Source organism: Hyla sarda, chromosome 11, assembly GCF_029499605.1.
Source record: "Hyla sarda isolate aHylSar1 chromosome 11, aHylSar1.hap1, whole genome shotgun sequence".
Lineage (NCBI taxonomy): Eukaryota > Metazoa > Chordata > Amphibia > Anura > Hylidae > Hyla > Hyla sarda.
The window spans coordinates 80,130,132-80,152,066 of NC_079199.1; the positions used below are offsets into that span (position 1 = coordinate 80,130,132).

The following is a 21,935-nucleotide window of genomic DNA, read 5'->3' on the forward strand; positions in this document are numbered from 1 at the left end:
CATATATTTTCTATAGACTTGTATGGGACTTTAAACAAAAACCCTGACCCTGGCTAATGGGGTGTAATGGGGAGTAAGGGTTAAATCACCTATCATATCTTTGTTGTTGACATATAAGTAACGTGTATGCCAAGTTTCATGTTTATATCTTTTGCCTTTTGGACGTGATGCTGGAACATACACACACATACATACACACACACACATTGGGGGAGATTTATCAAAACCTGTCCACAGGAAAAGTTGTCCAGTTGTTCAGTTGCCCAATCAGCTTGCTTCTTTCAGTTTTTAATAAGGCCTCTGTAAAATGAAAGAAGCAATCTGATTGGTTGCCATGGGCAACTGCACCACTCTTGCTCTGCACAAGTTTTGATAAATCTCCCTCATTGAGTTTTATATATATATACTAGCTGAATACCCAGCATTGCCCGGTTTTTCCTTCCTAATGCTTGTTGGGGAGGAAAATAAACAAAGGAGGAAGCTTTTGACTTCAAATCCCGTCCTCATATATTGTTGTCATATCCCAACCCCATATCACGTCCTCATATCCCAATCTCCTATCCCGTCATCATATCTCGACCTCCTATCCCGACCTCCTATTCCGTCCTTCTATCCCGTCCTCCTATCCCATCCTCATATCCCGTCCTCATATCCCATCCTCCTATCTCAACCTCCTATCCCGACCTCCTATCTCGACCTCCAATCCAATCCTCATATCCCTTCCTCATATCCCGACCTCATATCCTGTCCTCATATCCATCCTCTTATCACGAACTAATATCCTGTCCTCATATCCCGACCTCACATCCCATCCTCACATCTTGTCCTCATATCCCTACTTCATATCCCGACCTTATATCCCATCCTCTTATCCTGTCCTCATATCCCGACCTCCTATCCTGTCCTCATATCCCATTCTCATATCTCGACCTCGTATGCCATCCTCATATGCTGTCCTTCTATCCAGACCTAATATCCCATCCTCCTATCCCGTCCTCACATCCCATCCTCATATCCTGTCCTCATATCCCATCCTCATATCACAACCTCATATCCCATCCTTATGTCCCATCCTCATATCCTGTCCTCATATGCTATCCTCATATCCCGTCCTTATGTCTCAACCTCATATCCCGTCCTCATATCCTGACTTCATATCCTGTCCTCATATCCCAACCTTACATCCCATCCTCATATCCCATCCTCAAATCCTGTCCTCATATCTCGACCTCCTATCCCGTCCTCATATTCCATTCTCATATTCTGTCCTCATATCTCAACCTCATATCCCATCCTTATATCCTGTCCTCATATTCCCACCTCCTATCTTGACCTCATATCCCATCCTCATATCCCGACCTTATATCCCATCCTCATATCCTGTCCCCACATCCCGTCTTTGTATCCCGACCTCATATACCATCCTTATATCCCATCCTCATATCCTGTCCTCATATCCCGACCTCATATCCCTTCCTTATGTCCCATCCTCATATCCTGTCCTCAGATGGGACTGATTTGTGGTGAATATATTGTAAGCTGAAAATAGAAGGGGACGTGGCTTTGTGGGACTGGGCGTGATTTGCAAGCCAGACCGATGCACAATAAGGGTAGATAATATAAGGAGTGGGGCTTAAAATGTGGGCTTGTCTATGTGAGATGGGGTGTGGTTTGCAAGCCAGATTGACACATTCACCAGGAGATGCAGAACGGAGCTTGTGGAGTAAGGTACTGGAAGTTCCATATACTTGCATGGGACTTGAAACAAAAACCCATCTTTTATATAAGGGTGTATGTAAGGGTTAATTTAACTATCATATCTTTTTATTTGACATATAAGTAATATGTGTACCAGGTATTATTGAAATATCTCCACCTGTACGGAAGTTATGTGGGAACATACATTTCCCAATGATTTGCATGGAACTTTAACCCCTTAAGGACGCAGCCCATTTTCACCTCTGGGACGAAGCCCTTTTTTGCAAATCTGACCACTGTCACTTTAAACATTAATAACTCTGGAATGCTTTTACTTATCATTCTGATTCTGAGATTGTATTTTCGTGACATATTCTACTTTAGCATAGTGGTACATTTTTGTGGTAACTTGCATCCTTTCTTGGTGAAAAATCCCCAAATTTGATGAAAAAAATTTACATTTTGCATTTTTCTAACTTTGAAGCTCTCTGCTTGTAAGGAAAATCTGTGAGGGGTGTAGTTTCCAAAATGGGGTCACATGTGGGTGTGTTTTGTCAGAACCGCTGTAACAATCAGCCACCCCTGTGCAAATCACCTCAAATGTACATGGCGCACTCTCCCTTCTGGGCCTTGTTGTGTGCCCCAGAGCACTTTGCGCCCACATATGGGGTATCTCCGTACTCGGGAGAAATTGCGTTACAAATTTTGAGGGGCGTTTTTCCCTTTTACCTCTTGTGAAAATGAAAAGTATAGGGCAACACCAGCATGCTAGTGTAAAAATGTTTATTTTTTTTACACTAACATGCTGGTGTAGACCCCAACTAAAAGGAGAAAAAGCCCCCCAAAATTTGTTAGGCAGTTTCTCCCGAGTACAGGGATACCCCATATGTGACCCTATACTGATGCCTTGAAATACAACAGGGCTTCAAAATGAGAGCGCCATGCGCATTTGAGGCCTGAATTAGGGACATAGGGGTATTTTATGCCAGTGATTCCCAAACAGGGTGCCTCCAGCTGTTGTAAAACTCCCAGCATGCTTGGACAGTCAATTGCTGTCTAGAAATGCTGGAAGTTTTCGTTTTGCAACAGCTGGAGGCTCCATCTTAGAAACACTGCTGTACAATAAGTTTTTCATTTTCATTGGGGAAGGGGGGTGGTAGGGGGCGCAGTGTATGTGTGTATATGTAGTGTTTTACTCTTTATTTTATGTTAGTGTAGTGTAGTGTTTTTAGGTTGCATTCACACTGGAGGCAGATTACACTGAGTCTCCCGCTAGGAGTTTGAGCTGCGGCAGAAAATTTGCTGCAGCTCAAACTTGAAGCGGGGAACTCACTGTAATCTGCCGCCAGTGTGAATGTAGCCTGTACATTCACATGGGAGGGGGGGTCAAAACTACAACTCCCAGCATACACTGACAGACCATGCATGCTGGGAGTTGTAGTTTTGCAACAGCTGGGGGCACACTGGTTGAAAAACCTTGAATTAGGTTCTATGACCTAACTCAGTATTTTCCAACCAGTGTGCCTCCAGCTGTTGCAAAACTACAACTCCCAGCATGCATGATCTGTCTGTGCATGCTGGGAGTTGTAGTTTTGACCCCCCTCCCATGTGAATGTACAGGCTACATTCACACTGGAGGCAGATTACACCGAGTCTCCCGCTAGGAGTTTGAGCTGTGGCAGAAAATTTGCCTCAGCTCAAACTTGAAGCAGGGAACTCACTGTAATCTGCCGCCAGTGTGAATGTAGCCTGTACATTCACATGGGAGGGGGGTCAAAACTACAACTCCCAGCATGCACTGATAGACCATGCATGCGGGGAGTTGTAGTTTTGCAACAGCTGGAGGCACACTGGTTGGAAAACCTTGAATTAGGTTCTATGACCTAACTCAGTATTTTCCAACCAGTGTGCCTCCAGCTGTTGTAAAACTACAACTCCCAGCATGTACTGATTGCGGGAGGGCATGCTGGGAGATGTAGTTATGCAACGGCTGGAGGCACGCAAGTACAACTCCCAGCATGCCAAGACAGCCTTATGCTGTTCCTGAATGCTGGGAGTTGTAGTTTTGCAAGATTTAGAGGGGTTCAGGTTGTAAATCACTGTCCAGTGGTCTCTAAACTGTGGCCCTCCAGATGTTGCAAAACTACAACTCGCAGCATGCCCAGACAGCAAACTGCTGTCTGGGCATGCTGAGAGTTGTAGTTTTGCAACATCTGGAGGTCTACAGTTTGAGACCACTGCATAGTGATCTACAACCTGAACCCCTGTGTAAACTGTGGTCCTCCGGATGTTGCTAGGCAACAACTAACCTGGCAGGACCCGGATGAATTGCTGCTGCCGCCGCACGTGGTGGATCCCCGCATGGAGGATCGCGCTCCGGGATCCAGATAAGGGACCTTCGGCGCCGGTCCCTGGAAGGTTCCCCCATTTTGCCCGGACACCGATAGGTGGGCAAAGCGGGGAAACCGAACTTTAACCCCCCCCCCTCCCCCGGTCTGCTATTGGTCGGTTGCTCGGCCGACCAATAGCAGGGATAGGAGGGGTGGCACCTATCCCTTCAGGGGGATCAAGAGTGTCTCGGACACCCCCGAACCCTCTTATTTTCCAGGTCACCGGGTCACCAGTGACCCGTATGACCCGGAATCGCGCAGATCGCAGGTCTGAATTGACCTGCGATTGGCGCCCATCGCGGTCATGGGGGGGTCTCAGTACCCCCTCGGCGATGTGCCGGGATGCCTGCTGTTGGATAACAGCAGTCATCCCGGCCCGATCACCGCTACCGGTGACGCGGCGCTCCCGGAACCCCGCGACGTACATGTATGTCGCCGCACGCCAAGTGACACTTCGTGGCACCGTACATGTACGTCACTCGTCGTGAGGGGGTTAAACAAAAACCCTGAACCTCACAAATGGGGTAGTTAAGGGTATTATCGAAATATCTCCAGCCATTTCAAAAGTTATGCAGTAACATATATTTTCCATAGACTTGTATGGGACTTTAAACAAAAACCCTGACCCTGGCAAATGGGGTTGAGTAAGGGTTAAATCACCTATCCTATCTTTGTTGTTGACATATAAGTAACGTGTGTGCCAAGTTTCATGTTAATATCTTTTGCCGTTTGGACGTGATGCTGGAACATACACACATACATACACACACACACATTGGGGGAGATTTATCAAAACCTGTCCACAGGAAAAGTTGCCCAGTTGCCCATAGCAACCAATCAGCTTGCTTCTTTCCTTTTTTAAAAAGGCCTCTGTAAAATGAAAGAAGCAATCTGATTGGTTGCCAAGGGCAACTGCACCACTCTTGCTCTGCACAAGTTTTGTTAAATCTCTCCCATTGAGTTTTATATATATATATATATATACACTAACTGAATACCCGGCATTGCCCGGTTTTTCCTTTCTAATCCTTGTTGGAGAGGAAAATAAACAAAGGAGGAAGCTTTTGATTTCATATCCCCTCCTCATATATTGTTGTCATATTCCAACCCCATATCCCATCCTCATATCCCAACCTCCTATCCCGACCTCCTATCTCGACCTCCTATCCCGTCCTCCTATCTCGTCCTCCTATCTTGTCCTCCTATCCCGTCCTCCTATCTCGACCTCCTATCCCGACTTCCTATCCTGACCTCCTATCCAGTCCATCTATCTCGACCTCCTATCCCGTCCCCTATCCCTTCCTCCTATCACGTTCTCATATCCCATCCTCCTATCCCGTCCTCATATCCCGTCCTCCTATCTCGACCTCCTATCCCGACCTCCTATCCCGACCTCTTATCCTGGTCCTCCTATCCCGTCCTCCTATCCCGACCTCCTATCCCATCCTCCTTTCCTGTCCTCATATCCCGACCTCCTATCCCGACCAGTAATATGTGTACCAGGTATTGAAATATCTCTTGAAGTTATGTGGGAACACACATTTCCCATTGACTTGTATGGGACTTTAAGCATAAACCCCGCCCCTGGCAAATGGGGGTGAGTAAGGGTTAAATCACCTATCCTATGTTTGTTGTTGATATATAAGTAACATGTGTACCAAGTTTCATGTTAATATCTTTAGCCGTTTGGACGTGATGCCAGAACGTACACACATACACACATTGGGGGAGATTTATCAAAACCTGTCCAGAGGAAAAGTTGCTGAGTTGCCCATAGCAACCAATCGGATCGCTTCTTCCATTTTTAGGAAGGCCTCTGCAAAATGAAATAAGTGATCTGATTGGTTGCTATGGGCAACTGGGCAACTTTTCCTCTGCACAGGTTTTGATAAATCTCCCCGATTGAGTTTATATATATATATATATATATATATATATATATATATATATATATATTAAAGCATGCAGAATAGAACTACTATGTAGAAGAAAATGGCAGAAAAATTCAAAAATTACCCTTTTCCATAGCAATAGAGACAAGTATCTATCTATATATATATATTATATGTGTGTGTGTTTTTACATTTCTTCCCTCGCTTATAGAACTGTGAGACAAGGTTGGTGACATCACACATGTGACCTCACAAGGGATTAGCTATATCTTTGCCTTTCTTATAATCAGGCAACAAAGAAGACAAGACATTTCAAGGATCAGAGGGAGGATGGCCAGGAGCAGCCGAATACAACCAACAAACCAAGAAGATTGGTTCCTAGCATGCCTTCAAAATGCCTAGGACAGGATAAAGAAAACATTCAGCAAAGAGAAGTTGAAAGGGGTAATCCAGGATGAGAAAATCAGAGCTGATTTCTTCTGAAAACTGCACCACCTCTGTCCTAATGTTGTGTGTGATATCGCTGCTCAATTCTTCAAAAGTGAATGGAGAAAACTTGTAATATTACATACAACATGAGGACAGGTATGGTGCTGTTTTTGGAAACAAATAGCTCTGTTTTCTATTCCCTTTTAACAAACTCCTAGGATGCAGCAACATTCATCTGATGGACGGCACAGGTAGGACACTACATGCTTTTCTATACATTTCTCACTATTAACACCAGATTCATGTAACTAACACAATCATTTCAATGGCCTCAGTGCTGAACTTCTAGACACATGGGATATTTATCAAAACCTATGTACAGGAAGAGTATCATCTTTCATCCTTTAGAGATTTTTGGTGAGATTTATCAAAATCTGTGCAAAGGAAAAGTTGACCAGTTGCCAATAGCAACCAATCAGATTAATTTTCATTGTCAGATTAAAATTAATTTTGCAGAGGCCTTGTTAAAAATAAAATAAGCAAGCTGATTGGTTGCTATGGGCAACTGGGCAACATTTCCTCTGCACAGGTTTTGATAAATTGTGAGCTCCTGGAGGGGACTTTTTTTGTGCGAACTTGGCGAGTAGTACTGGTTGCCTAGTTTTGGTCACCCCAATGTGAAATCAGTCAAATGCATTCTACACCTCCCCCCTTTTTCTTTATACTCTTTCCCTACAATATCTTTCACCCCCCTGCTATTTGGGGAAATTGGAGAAGGGAGTGCTTACACACATTGTGTTTAATTTTTTGCGCAAAGTTTTGCGCAAGCTGTTTTTTTTTTGCGTCTTTTTTTGCGCACATTTCCTCCAGATGTGTAAGTTTTGGTGTACCTTGGAGTGACATATTTAGTACACACAAATTTATTAACTGCATACATTTCATTTACCGACAGAAATCTTGCGGGATGACCATATTTTTAAAGCCATCTTGGACTGCACTTAGCAAGATGCTCTAAATCATGCATTTAATTTTCCATTTGGATTGCGGAGATTACTATGCTTTTGTCGCCAGTCAGATTATCTCTGTGATACTTAAAATCTTTTTCATGTACCTTTTAAAAAAAATTGAATGATTATAGATCACTTATGATCACCCCTTCACCCGCAGTCTAACCTGATTCAACTGGAAAATACATCAGGTTATAGTGCAGGTGAAATAGTTCCGGCACAGTTCAGACTTCAAACTGTGTAAAATTCAAACTCCCCAGCTGCTCTTGATGAGTGCAGGAGATTGCACCTGTGTAGTGTAACCATGGTGCCCACTATAAGCTGCAAAACTACAACTCCCAGCATGCCCACACAGCCAAAGGCTGTCTGGGCATGCTGGGAGTTGTAGTTTTGCAGCATCTGGAGGGTCACAGTTTGGAGACCACTGTGTAGTGGTCTCTAAACTGTGGTCCTCCAGATGTTGCAAAACTACAAATTTCAGCATTCACTGACTGTCTGGGCATGCTGGGAGTTGTAGTTTTGCAACATCTGAAGTGGTACAGTTTGGAGACCACGATATGGTGGTCTCCAAACTGTAGCCCTCCAGATGTTGCAAAACTACAACTCCCAGCATGCCCAGACAGTCAGGGATGCTGGGCATGTAGTTCTGCAATATCTGGCCCTTCACATGTTGCAGAACTACAACTCCCAACATGCCTGGACAGTCTGGGCATGCTTGGAGTTGTAGTTTTGCAACATCTGGAGGGCTACAGTTTGGAGGCCACTACTTAGCGGTCTCCAAACTGTTCTTCCCCAGTTGTTGCATAACTACAACTCCTAGCATGCCCAGACTGTCCAGGCATGCTGGGAGTTGTAGTTCTGCAACATCTGAAGGGCCAGATATTGCAGAACTACATGCCCAGCATCCCTGACTGTATGGCCACGCTGGGAATTGTAGTTTTGCAACAGCTGTAGGCACACTGGTTGGGAAACACTGAACTAGAGTCTGTTTCCTAACTCAGTGATTCCAACCCGTGTGCCTCCAGCTGTTGCAAAACTACAACTCCGAGTGCACTGACAGACCGTACATGCTGGGAGTTGTAGTCTTGCAACAGCTGGAGGCACATGGGTTGGAATCACTGAGCTAGAGTCTGTTTTCTAACTCAGTGATTCCCCACCAGTGTGCCTACAGCTGTTGTAAAACTACAATTCCCTCCATGTACGGTCTGTCAGTGCATTCTGGGAGTTGTCATTTTGCCACCGCTGAAGGTTTGGGGCGCCCCCCCCCCCATGTGAATGTACAGGGTACATTCACACAGGCGGATCTACAGTGGGTTTCTTTCAAGGAAACTTATTGTGAACCCCTGCCTGTGTGAATATACCCTAAAAACACTACGCTAACAAATAATAAAAAATAAAACACTACATATACACCCCCTTGCACTTCGCCCCCCCCCCCCCCCCCCAATAAAAATGAAAAACGTCTCATACGGCAGTGTTTCCTAAACGGCGCCTCCAGCTGTTGCAAAACCACAGCTCCCAGTGTTGCCGGACAGCCATAGGCTGTCCTGACAGGCTGGGAGTCTTGCAACAGCTGGAGGCACCCTGTTTGGGAAACACTGCTGTAGGGTTTTGGTGGAGACAAGCCCCGTCCTTGTAACCGGGTCCGCCCCTATTGAAAATTCCTTATTCAGGCCTCAAATGCGCACTTCAGAGCCCTGTCTTATTTCAAGGCAACAGTTTAGGGCCACATATGGGGTATCTCCGTACTCGGGAGAAATTGTGTTACACATTTTGGGGGGATTTTTCTCCCATTACCCTTTGTAGAAATGGTACATTTGGGGGAAAAAAACTGCTCTTTAGTGAATTTTTTTTTTTCATTTACACATCCGAATTTAACAAATAAGTCATCAAACACCTGTGTGGTGTTAAGGCTCACCGGACCCCTTGTTACGTGCCTTGAGGGGTGTAGTTTCCTAAATAGTATGCCATGTGTTTGTTTTTTTTGCTGTTCTGGCACCATAGGGGCTTCCTAAATGTGACATGCCCCCAAAAACCATTTCAGCAAAATTCACTCTCCAAAATCCCATTGTCGCTCCTTCCATTCTGAGCCCTCTAATGCGCCCGCCGAACACTTGACATACACATATAAGGCATTTCCATACTTGAGAGAAATTGGGTTACACATTTTGGGGGGCTTTTTCTCCTATTCCCCCTTGTAAAATTTCAAAAACTGGGTATACAAGAACATGCGAGTGTAAAAAATGAAGATTTTGAATTTTCTCCTTCACTTTGCTGCTATTCCTGTGAAACACCTAAAGGTTTAACAAACTTACTGAATGTCATTTTGAATACTTTGAGGGGTGCAGTTTTTATAATGGGGTAATTTATGGGGTATTTCTAATATGAAGGCCCTTCAAATCCACTTCAAAACAACTGGCCCCTGAAAAATTGCTTCTGAACTTTTAAGCCCTCTGATTTTTTCCAAAAGTAAAAACATGTCAACTTTATGATGCAAACATAAAATAGACATATTGTATTTGTAAATCAATATATAATTTATTTGGAATGTCTGTTTTCCGTACAAGCAGAGAGCTTCAAAGTTAGAAAAATGCTACATTTTCAATTTTTTCATCAAATTTTGGAATTTTTCACCAAGAAATGATGCAAGAATCGACAAAAAATTACCACTAACATAAAGTAGAATATGTCACGAAAAAACTATCTCAGAATCAGAATGAAAAGTAAAGGCATCCCAGAGTTATTAATGCTTAAAGTGACAGTGGTCAGAATTGCAAAAAAATGCTCCCGTCCTTAGGGTTATAATGGGCTCTGTCCCCAAGGAGTTAAAGGGGTGCTCCGGTGAAAAACTTTTTTCTGCTGAATACTACAGTGGAAATTCTGCTGACATCATGAGCACAGTGGTCTCTGCTGACATCTCTTTCCATTTTAGGAACTGTCCAGGGTAAAAGGAAATCCCCATAGCAAACATATGCTGTTCTGGACAGTTCATAAAATGGACAGATATGTCAGCAGAGAGCACTGTGCTCGTGATGTCAGCAGACAGTTCTGTGTTTCAAAAAGAAAATAATTTTTGCTGTAGTATTCAGCAGCTAATAAGTACAGGAAGGATTAATATTTTTTAATAGAAGTCATTTACAAATCTGTTTAACTTTCTGGCACCAGTTGATTAAAAAAAAAAAGTTTTTCAGCGGAGTACCCCTTTAAAGATGGACAGGCAGGGTGAAGGGGAGTAGCGAGGCCTGTATTTTGAATTTAAAAACTCAAATGGGTTTTTGGGTTCAAAATATGTAATTTCCCGGTATGCTTCTACCATTTTATAATCCATAATTTTTGGCAAGATAGACCGAAAACTTGGTGACATGAGCACAGTATGAGTGTTGGATGATTTGGAAAAAGGCTAATTTTAGAAATGGACAGGCAGGCTGAAGGGGAGGAGGTAGGCCTGTATTTTGAACTTAAAAATTCAAATGGGTTTTTTGGTTCAAAATATTTAATTTTCCATTATGCTTCTACCCTTTCATAATCCATAATTTTGGGCAAGGTATTTTGATAACTTGGCGACATGAGAACAGTATGAGTATAGGATGGTTTGGGAAAATCAGTGTAGAAAGACAAATGGATGAAACGATGGCAACATATGGAAACTGTACTGTATTTTTTAAAAGCAAAAGAGTGTAAATTGGTAGAAAGGCCAATTTTGGAGATGGATAGGAAGGCTGAAGGGGAGGAGGAGGCGGCCTACATTTTAAATCTTAAAACCCTCATGGATTTTGGGTTCAAAATGAGTTCTTTACCCATAGGCTGCTACCCTTTTATAATCCATAATTTTTGGGCCAGGTATTCTGATAATTTGATGAAACGAAAACAGTATGAGTGTAGGATGATTTGGGAAAAGTCTATTTTTGGAAATGGGCAGGCAGGCTGCAGGGGAGAAAGTAGACCTTTATTTTGAACTTAAAAACTCAAATGGGTTTTTGGGTTCAAAATATGTAATTTCCCATTATGCTTCTACCCTTTCATAATCCATAATTTTTGGAGCCAGGTATTCTGATAATTTAATGAAATGAGAAGAGTATGAGTGTAGGATGGTTTGGGAAAATCTGTGTAGACGGACAAATGGATGAAAGGATGGCAACATATGGATACTTTTTTCAAAGCAAAGGAGTGTAAAATTGGTAAAAAGTCCAATTTTGGTGATGGAGAGGAAAGCTGAAGGGGAGGAGGAGGCCTACATTTTGAACTTGAACGCTCTCATGGGTTTTTGGGTTCAAAATGTGTAATTTTCCCATATGCTGCTACCCTTATATAATCCATAATTTTTGGGCAAGGTAGAACGAAAACTTTGCGGCAAGAGCACAGTATGAGTATAGGATGATTTCGGAAAAGGCTATTTTTAGAGATGGACAGGCAGGCTGAAGGGGAGGAGGTAGGCCTGTATTTTGAACTTAAAAACTCAAATGGGTTTTTGGGTTCAAAATGTGTATTTTTCCCTTATGCTGCTATCCTTTTATAATCCATAATTTTGGGGCCAGGTTGTCCGATAACTTGGCAAAGTGAAAACAGTATGAGTGTATGTTGGTTTGGGAACATAGGTGTAGAAGCACAAATCGATGAAAGGATAGCAGCATATGGCAACTTAACTGTTTGTTTTTCCAAAGCAAATGAAGAGTGCATAATTATTAAAAAAGGGTACTTTTGGAGATGGACAGGCAGGCTGATGGGGAGGAGGTAGGCCTGTATTTTGAACTTAAAAACTCAAATGGGTTTTTGGGTTCAAAATATGTATTTTTCCCTTATGCTGCTATCCTTTTATAATCCATAATTTTTGGGCCAGGTAGTCTAATTACTTGGCGACATAATAACAGTATGAGTGCATGGTTTGGGAAAATAGATGCAGAAGGACAAATGGATGAAAGGATGGCCGCATCTGGCACCTTTACTGTTTGCTTTTTTTCAATGCAAAGGAGGAGCGTATAATTATTAAAAAGGGTATTTTTGGAGATGGACAGGCAGGCTGTAGGGGAGGAGGTAGAAAGAAAGAAGGGGCAGCGGCACCCATTGCCGGCGCCGCTTCCCTGTTGCCTCCCCCATCCCCGGTTGTATAATTACCTGTTGCTGGGGTCGGGTCAGCGCTGCTTCAGGACTCCGGGGTGCATCCCCTGCGTTGTTGCTATGCGCTGCATGGCGCGGCGAAATGACGAGTGACATCACTCGTCATTGCGTCTCGCAATGCATAGCAATGATGCAGGGGACGCACACCGGAGGCCTGAAGCAGCGCGGACCCGACCCCGGCAACAGGTAATTATACAACTAGGGATGGTGGAGGCAACGGGGCAGCGGCGACGGCAATGGGTGCCGCTGCCCCTTAAGCCCCCCTGGCTATCAGTGCCGTTGCCCCATTACCGGCGCCGCTTCTCTCCCCCTGGCTATCGGCGCTGGCAATGGGACAGCGGCACCGATAGCCAGGGGGAGAGAAGCGGCTGCGGCGCCGATAGCAGGGGGAGAGAAGCGGCGGTAGCAGGGCTCTAGACCCCAGGAAAGGCAGGGGGAGAGAAGCAGGCAGCGATGGCCTCTCTCCCCCTGCCTTTCCTGGGGGCTCTGTGGGTTGAGAAGCAGTGTATCGGGGTATACACATGCACACACACGCACCCTCATTTTATGAAGGATATTTGGGTAAAAACTTTTTTTACCCAAATATCCTTGGTAAAATGAGGGTGCGTGTTATAGGCCGGTGCGTTGTACAACCCGATAAATACGGTTATGTTCCCTTATGCTGCTACCCTTTTATAATCCATAATTTTTGGGCCAGTTAGTCTAATTACTAGGCGACATAATAACAGTATGAGTGCATGGTTTGGGAAAATAGATGCAGAAGGACAAATGGATGAAAGGATGGCCGCATCTGGCAACTTTACTGTTTGCTTTTTTTCAATGCAAAGGAGGAGCGTATAATTATTAAAAAGGGTATTTTTGGAGATGGACAGGCAGACTGTAGGGGAGGAGGTAGGCCTGTATTTTGAACTTAAAAACTCAAGTGGGTTTTTGGGTTCAAAATGTGTTTTTTTCACTAATGCTGCTATCCTTTTATAATTCATAATGTTTGGGCCAGGTAGTCTAATTACTTGGCGACATAATAACAGTATGAGTGCATGGTTTGGGAAAATAGATGCAGAAGGACAAATGGATGAAAGGATGGCCGCATCTGGCAACTTTACTGTTTGCTTTTTTTCAATGCAAAGGAGGAGCGTATAATTATTAAAAAGGGTATTTTTGGAGATGGACAGGCAGGCTGTAGGGGAGGAGGTAGGCCTGTATTTTGAACTTAAAAACTCAAATGGGTTTTTGGGTTCAAAATGTGTATTTTTCACTAATGCTGCTATCCTTTAATAATCCTAAATTTTTGGGCAAGGTAGTCTAATTACTTGGCGACATAATAACAGTATGAGTGCATGGTTTGGGAAAATAGATGCAGAAGGACAAATGGATGAAAGGATGGCCGCATCTGGCAACTTTACTGTTTGCTTTTTTTCAATGCAAAGGAGGAGCGTATAATTATTAAAAGGGTATTTTTGGAGATGGACAGGCAGGCTGTAGGGGAGGAGGTAGGCCTGTATTTTGAACTTAAAAACTCAAATGGGTTTTTGGGTTCAAAATGTGTATTTTTCACTAATGCTGCTATCCTTTTATAAACCATAATTTTTGGGCCAGGTAGTCCAATTACTTGGCGACATAATAACAGTATGAGTGCATGGTTTGGGAAAATAGATGCGGAAGGACAAATGGATGAAAGGATGGCCGCATCTGGCAACTTTACTGTTTGCTTTTTTTCAATGCAAAGGAGAAGCGTATAATTATTAAAAATCGTATTTTTGGAGATGGACAGGCAGGCTGTAGGGGAGGAGGTAGGCCTGTATTTTGAACTTAAAAACTCAAATGGGTTTTGGGGTTCAAAATGTGTATTTTTCACTAATGCTGCTATCCTTTTATAATCCATAATTTTTGTTCCAGGTAGTCTAATTACTTGGCGACATAATAACAGTATGAGTGCATGGTTTGGGAAAATAGATGCAGAAGGACAAATGGATGAAAGGATGGCCTCATCTGGCAACTTTACTGTTTGCTTTTTTTCAATGCAAAGGAGGAGCGTATAATTATTAAAAAGGGTATTTTTGGAGATGGACAAAAGGGGAGGAGTTAGGCCTGTATTTTGAACTTAAAAACTCAAATGGGTTTTTGGGTTCAAAATGTGTATTTTTCCCTTATGCTGCTATCCTTTTATAATCCATCATTTTGGGGCCAGGTTGTCCGATAACTTGGCAAAGTGAAAACAGTATGAGTGTATGATGGTTTGGGAACATAGGTGTAGAAGCACAAATCAATGAAAGGATAGCAGCATATGGCAACTTAACTGTTTGTTTTTCCAAAGCAAATGAAGAGTGCATAATTATTAAAAAAGGGTATTTTTGGAGATGGACAGGCAGGCTGATGGGGAGGAGGTAGGCCTGTATTTTGAACTTAAAAACTCAAATGGGTTTTTGGGTTCAAAATATGTATTTTTCCCTTATGCTGCTATCCTTTTATAATCCATAATTTTGGGGCCAGGTTGTCCGATAACTATGCAAAGTGAAAACAGTATTAGTGTATGATGGTTACCCCTGCTATCGGCGCTGCTGCCCCTTCTCTCCCCCTGGCTATCAGTGCCGCTGCCCCATTGCCGGCGCCGATAGCCAGGGGGAGAGAAACGGCGCCGGCAATGGGGCAACGATGTCGACAGACAGGGGGAAAGAAGGGGCAGTGGCACCTATTGCCGGCGTCGCTGCCCCGTTGCCTCCCCCATCCCCGGTTGTATAATTACCTGTTGCTGGGGTCGGGTCAGCGCTGCTTCAGGCCTCCGGTGTGCATTCCCTGCGTCGTTGCTATGCTTTGCATGGCGCGGCGCAATGACGAGAGACGTCACTCGTCATTGCGTCTCGCAACGCATAGCAATGATGCAGGGGACGCACAACAGAGGCCTGAAGCAGCTCGGACCCGACCCCGGCAACAGGTAATTATACAACTAGGGATGGGGGAGGCAACGGGGCAGCGGCGCCGGCAATGGGTGCCGCTGCCCCTTATGCCCCCCTGGCTATCGGTGCCGTTGCCCCATTACCGGCGCCGCTTCTCTCCCCCTGGCTATCGGCGCTGGCAATGGGACAGCGGCACCGATAGCCAGGGGGAGAGAAGGGGCAGCGGTGCCGATAGCAGGGGGAGAGAAGCGGCGGTAGCAGGGCTCTAGACCCCAGGAAAGGCAGGGGGAGAGAAGCAGGCAGCGACGGCCTCTCTCCCCCTGCCTTTCCTGGGGGCTCTGTGGGTTGAGAAGCAGTGTATCGGGGTACACACATGCACACACACGCACCCTCATTTTATGAAGGATATTTGGGTAAAAACTTTTTTTACCCAAATATCCTTGGTAAAATGAGGGTGCGTGTTATAGGCCGGTGCGATGTACACCCCGATAAATACGGTAATGTTCCCTTATGCTGCTACCCTTTTATAATCCATAATTTTTGGGCCAGGTAGTCTAATTACTTGGCGACATAATAACAGTATGAGTGCATGGTTTGGGAAAATAGATGCAGAAGGACAAATGGATGAAAGGATGGCCGCATCTGGCAACTTTACTGTTTGCTTTTTTTCAATGCAAAGGAGGAGCGTATAATTATTAAAAAGGGTATTTTTGGAGATGGACAGGCAGGCTGTAGGGGAGGAGGTAGGCCTGTATTTTGAACTTAAAAACTCAAATGGGTTTTTGGGTTCAAAATGTGTTTTTTTCACTAATGCTGCTATCCTTTTATAATCCATAATTTTTGGGCAAGGTAGTCTAATAACTTGGCGACATAATAACAGTATGAGTTAATGGTTTGGGAAAATAGATGCAGAAGGACAAATGGATGAAAGGATGGCCGCATCTGGCAACTTTACTGTTTGCTTTTTTTCAATGCAAAGGAGGAGCGTATAATTATTAAAAGGGTATTTTTTGAGATGGACAGGCAGGCTGTAGGGGAGGAGGTAGGCCTATACTTTGAACTTAAAAACTCAAATGGGTTTTTGGGTTCAAAATGTGTATTTTTCACTAATGCTGCTATCCTTTTATAAACCATAATTTTTGGGCCAGGTAGTCTAATTACTTGGCGACATAATAACAGTATGAGTGCATGGTTTGGGAAAATAGATGCAGAAGGACAAATGGATGAAAGGATGGCCGCATCTGGCAACTTTACTGTTTGCTTTTTTTCAATGCAAAGGAGAGGCGTATAATTATTAAAAATTGTATTTTTGGAGATGGACAGGCAGGCTGTAGGGGAGGAGGTAGGCCTGTATTTTGAACTTAAAAACTCAAATGGGTTTTTGGGTTCAAAATGTGTTTTTTTCACTAATGCTGCTATCCTTTTATAATTCATAATGTTTGGGCCAGGTAGTCTAATTACTTGGAGACATAATAACAGTATGAGTGCGTGGTTTGGGGAAAATAGATGCAGAAGGACAAATGGATGAAAGGATGGCCGCATCTGGCAACTTTACTGTTTGCTTTTTTTCAATGCAAAGGAGGAGCGTATAATTATTAAAAGGCTATTTTTGGAGATGGACAGGCAGGCTGTAGGGGAGGAGGTAGGCCTGTATTTTGAACTTAAAAACTCAAATGGGTTTTTGAGTTCAAAATGTGTATTTTTCCCTTATGCTGCTATCCTTTTATAATCCATAATTTTGGGGCCAGGTTGTCCGATAACTTGGCAAAGTGAAAACAGTATGAGTGTATGATGGTTTGGGAACATAGGTGTAGAAGCACAAATCGATGAAAGGATAGCAGCATATGGCAACTTAACTGTTTGTTTTTCCAAAGCAAATGAAGAGTGCATAATTATTAAAAATGGGTATTTTTGGAGATGGACAGGCAGGCTGTAGGGGAGGAGGTAGGCCTGTATTTTGAACTTAAAAACTCAAATGGGTTTTTGGGTTCAAAATGTGTATTTTTCCCTAATGCTGCTATCCTTTTATAATCCATAATTTTTGGGCCAGGTAGTCTAATTACTTGGCGACATAATAACAGTATGAGTGTGTGGTTTGGGAAAATAGGTGCAGAAGGACAAATGGATGAAAGGATGGCCGCATCTGGCAACTTTACTGTTTGCTTTTTTTCAATGCAAAGGAGGAGCGTATAATTATTAAAAGGCTATTTTTGGAGATGGACAGGCAGGCTGTAGGGGAGGAGGTAGGCCTGTATTTTGAACTTAAAAACTCAAATGGGTTTTTGGGTTCAAAATGTGTTTTTTTCACTAATGCTGCTATCCTTTTATAATCCATAATTTTTGGGCAAGGTAGTCTAATTACTTGGCGACATAATAACAGTATGAGTGCATGGTTTGGGAAAATAGATGCAGAAGGACAAATGGATGAAAGGATGGCCGCATCTGGCAACTTTACTGTTTGCTTTTTTTCAATGCAAAGGAGGAGCGTATAATTATTAAAAGGGTATTTTTGGAGATGGACAGGCAGGCTGTAGGGGAGGAGGTAGGCCTGTATTTTGAACTTAAAAACTCAAATGGGTTTTTGGGTTCAAAATGTGTATTTTTCACTAATGCTGCTATCCTTTTATAAACCATAATTTTTGGGCCAGGTAGTCTAATTACTTGGCGACATAATAACAGTATGAGTGCATGGTTTGGGAAAATAGATGCAGAAGGACAAATGGATGAAAGGATGGCCGCATCTGGCAACTTTACTGTTTGCTTTTTTTCAATGCAAAGTAGAGGCGTATAATTATTAAAAATCGTATTTTTGGAGATGGACAGGCAGGCTGTAGGGGAGGAGGTAGGCCTGTATTTTGAACTTAAAAACTCAAATGGGTTTTTGGGTTCAAAATGTGTTTTTTTCACTAATGCTGCTATCCTTTTATAATTCATAATGTTTGGGCCAGGTAGTCTAATTACTTGGCGACATAATAACAGTATGAGTGCATGGTTTGGGAAAATAGATGCAGAAGGACAAATGGATGAAGGAATGGCCGCATCTGGCAACTTTACTGTTTGCTTTTTTTCAATGCAAAGGAGGAGCGTATAATTATTAAAAAGGGTATTTTTGAAGATGGACAGGCAGGCTGTAGGGGAGGAGGTAGGCCTGTATTTTGAACTTAAAAACTCAAATGGGTTTTTGGGTTCAAAATGTGTATTTTTCCCTTATGCTGCTATGCTTTTATAATCCATAATTTTTGGCCCAGGTAGTCTAATTACTTATCTCCCCCTGGCTATCGGTGCAGCTGCCCCATTGCCGACACCGCTTCTCTCCCCCTGGCTATCGGCGCTGGCAATGGGACAGCGGCACCGATAGCCAGGGGGAGAGAAGGGGCAGCGGCGCCGATAGCGGGGGGAGAGAAGAGGCGGTAGCAGGGCTCTAGACCCCAGGAAAGGCAGGGGGAGAGAAGCAGGCAGCGACGGCCTCTCTCCCCCTGCCTTTCCTGGGGGCTCTGTGGGGTGAGAAGCAGTGTATCGGGGTATACACATGCACACACACGCACCCTCATTTTATGAAGGATATTTGGGTAAAAAAATTCTTTTACCCAAATATCCTTGATAAAATGAGGGTGTGTGTTATAGGCGGATGCGTGGTACACCCCGATAAATACGGTAATGTTCCCTTATGCTGCTACCCTTTTATAATCCATAATTTTTGAGCCAGGTAGTCTAATTACTTGGCGACATAATAACAGTATGAGTGCATGGTTTGGGAAAATAGATGCAGAAGGACAAATGGATGAAAGGATGGCCGCATCTGGCAACTTTACTGTTTGCTTTTTTTCAATGCAAAGGAGGAGCGTATAATTATTAAAAAGGGTATTTTTGGAGATGGACAGGCAGGCTGTAGGGGAGGAGGTAGGCCTGTATTTTGAACTTAAAAACTCAAATGGGTTTTTGGGTTCAAAATGTGTATTTTTCACTAATGCTGCTATCCTTTTATAATCCATAATTTTTGGGCAAGGTAGTCTAATTACTTGGCGACATAATAACAGTATGAGTGCATGGTTTGGGAAAATAGATGCAGAAGGACAAATGGATGAAAGGATGGCCGCATCTGGCAACTTTACTGTTTGCTTTTTTTCAATGCAAAGGAGGAGCGTATAATTATTAAAAGTTTTTTTTTGGAGATGGACAGGCAGGCTGTAGGGGAGGAGGTAGGCCTGTATTTTGAACTTAAAAACTCAAATGGGTTTTTGGGTTCAAAATGTGTATTTTTCCCTTATGCTGCTATCCTTTTATAATCCATAATTTTGGGGCCAGGTTGTCCGATAACTTGGCAAAGTGAAAACAGTATGACTGTATGATGGTTTGGGAACATAGGTGTAGAAGCACAAATCGATGAAAGGATAACAGCATATGGCAACTTAACTGTTTGTTTTTCCAAAGCAAATGAAGAGTGCATAATTATTAAAAATGGGTATTTTTGGAGATGGACAGGGAGGCTGATGGGGAGGAGGTAGGCCTGTATTTTGAACTTAAAAACTCAAATGGGTTTTTGGGTTCAAAATATGTATTTTTCCCTTATGCTGCTATCCTTTTATAATCCATAATTTTTGGGCCAGGTAGTCTAATTACTTGGCGACATAATAACAGTATGAGTGCATGGTTTGGGAAAATAGATGCAGAAGGACAAATGGATGAAAGGATGGCCGCATCTGGCACCTTTACTGTTTGCTTTTTTTCAATGCAAAGGAGGAGCGTATAATTATTAAAAAGGGTATTTTTGGAGATGGACAGGCAGGCTGTAGGGGAGGAGGTAGAAAGAAAGAAGGGGCAGCGGCACCCATTGCCGGCGCCGCTTCCCTGTTGCCTCCCCCATCCCCGGTTGTATAATTACCTGTTGCTGGGGTCGGGTCAGCGCTGCTTCAGGACTCCGGGGTGCATCCCCTGCGTCGTTGCTATGCGCTGCATGGCGCGGCGCAATGACGAGTGACATCACTCGTCATTGCGTCTCGCAACGCATAGCAATGATGTAGGGGACGCACACCGGAGGCCTGAAGCAGCGCGGACCTGACCCCAGCAACAGGTAATTATACAACTAGGGATGGGGGAGGCAACGGGGCAGCGGCGACGGCAATGGGTGCCGCTGCCCCTTATCTCCCCCTGGCTATCGGTGCAGCTGCCCCATTGCCGACACCGCTTCTCTCCCCCTGGCTATCGGCGCTGGCAATGGGACAGCGGCACCGATAGCCAGGGGGAGAGAAGGGGCAGCGGCGCCGATAGCAGGGGGAGAGAAGCGGCGGTAGCAGGGCTCTAGACCCCAGGAAAGGCAGGGGGAGAGAAGCAGGCAGCGACGGCCTCTCTCCCCCTGCCTTTCCTGGGGGCTCTGTGGGGTGAGAAGCAGTGTATCGGGGTATACACATGCACACACACGCACCCTCATTTTATGAAGGATATTTGGGTAAAAAAATTATTTTACCCAAATATCCTTGGTAAAATGAGGGTGTGTGTTATAGGCGGATGCGTGGTACACCCCGATAAATACGGTAATGTTCCCTTATGCTGCTACCCTTTTATAATCCATAATTTTTGGGCCAGGTAGTCTAATAACTTGGCGACATAATAACAGTATGAGTGCATGGTTTGGGAAAATAGATGCAGAAGGACAAATGGATGAAAGGATGGCCGCATCTGGCAACTTTACTGTTTGCTTTTTTTCAATGCAAAGGAGGAGCGTATACTTATTAAAAAGGGTATTTTTGGAGATGGACAGGCAGGCTGTAGGGGAGGAGGTAGGCCTGTATTTTGAACTTAAAAACTCAAATGGGTTTTTGGGTTCAAAATGTGTATTTTTCACTAATGCTGCTATCCTTTTATAATCCCTAATTTTTGGGCAAGGTAGTCTAATTACTTGGCGACATAATAACAGTATGAGTGCATGGTTTGGGAAAATAGATGCAGAAGGACAAATGGATGAAAGGATGGCCGCATATGGCAACTTTACTGTTTGCTTTTTTTCAATGCAAAGGAGGAGCGTATAATTATTAAAAGGGTATTTTTGAAGATGGACAGGCAGGCTGTAGGGGAGGAGGTAGGCCTGTATTTTGAACTTAAAAACTCAAATGGGTTTTTGGGTTCAAAATGTGTTTTTTTCACTAATGCTGCTATCCTTTTATAATCCATAATTTTTGGGCAAGGTAGTCTAATTACTTGGCGACATAATAACAGTATGAGTGCATGGTTTGGGAAAATAGATGCAGAAGGACAAATGGATGAAAGGATGGCCGCATCTGGCAACTTTACTGTTTGCTTTTTTTCAATGCAAAGGAGAGGCGTATAATTATTAAAAATCGTATTTTTGGAGATGGACAGGCAGGCTTTAGGGGAGGAGGTAGGCCTGTATTTTGAACTTAAAAACTCAAATGGGTTTTTGGGTTCAAAATGTGTATTTTTCACTAATGCTGCTATCCTTTTATAATCCATAATTTTTGGGCCAGGTAGTCTAATTACTTGGCGACATAATAA

General features: G+C 43.6%; 1 protein-coding gene across 3 annotated transcripts in view; it reads left to right on the forward strand.

Moving 5' to 3' along the window:
* LOC130295703 (uncharacterized) overlaps positions 1 to 21,935 on the forward strand; it is a 452,773-nt gene that overhangs the window by 98,831 nt on the left and 332,007 nt on the right. For 2 of the 3 annotated variants that reach the window (XR_008848958.1, XR_008848959.1), the window contains exon 4: positions 6,271 to 7,505. The exons of the other annotated variant lie outside the window; for it this stretch is intronic. The gene's annotated coding sequence lies outside the window, so the exon portion shown is untranslated. Of the gene's footprint in view, positions 1 to 6,270; positions 7,506 to 21,935 lie in introns of those variants that run through there. 3 annotated transcript variants of the gene reach the window in all.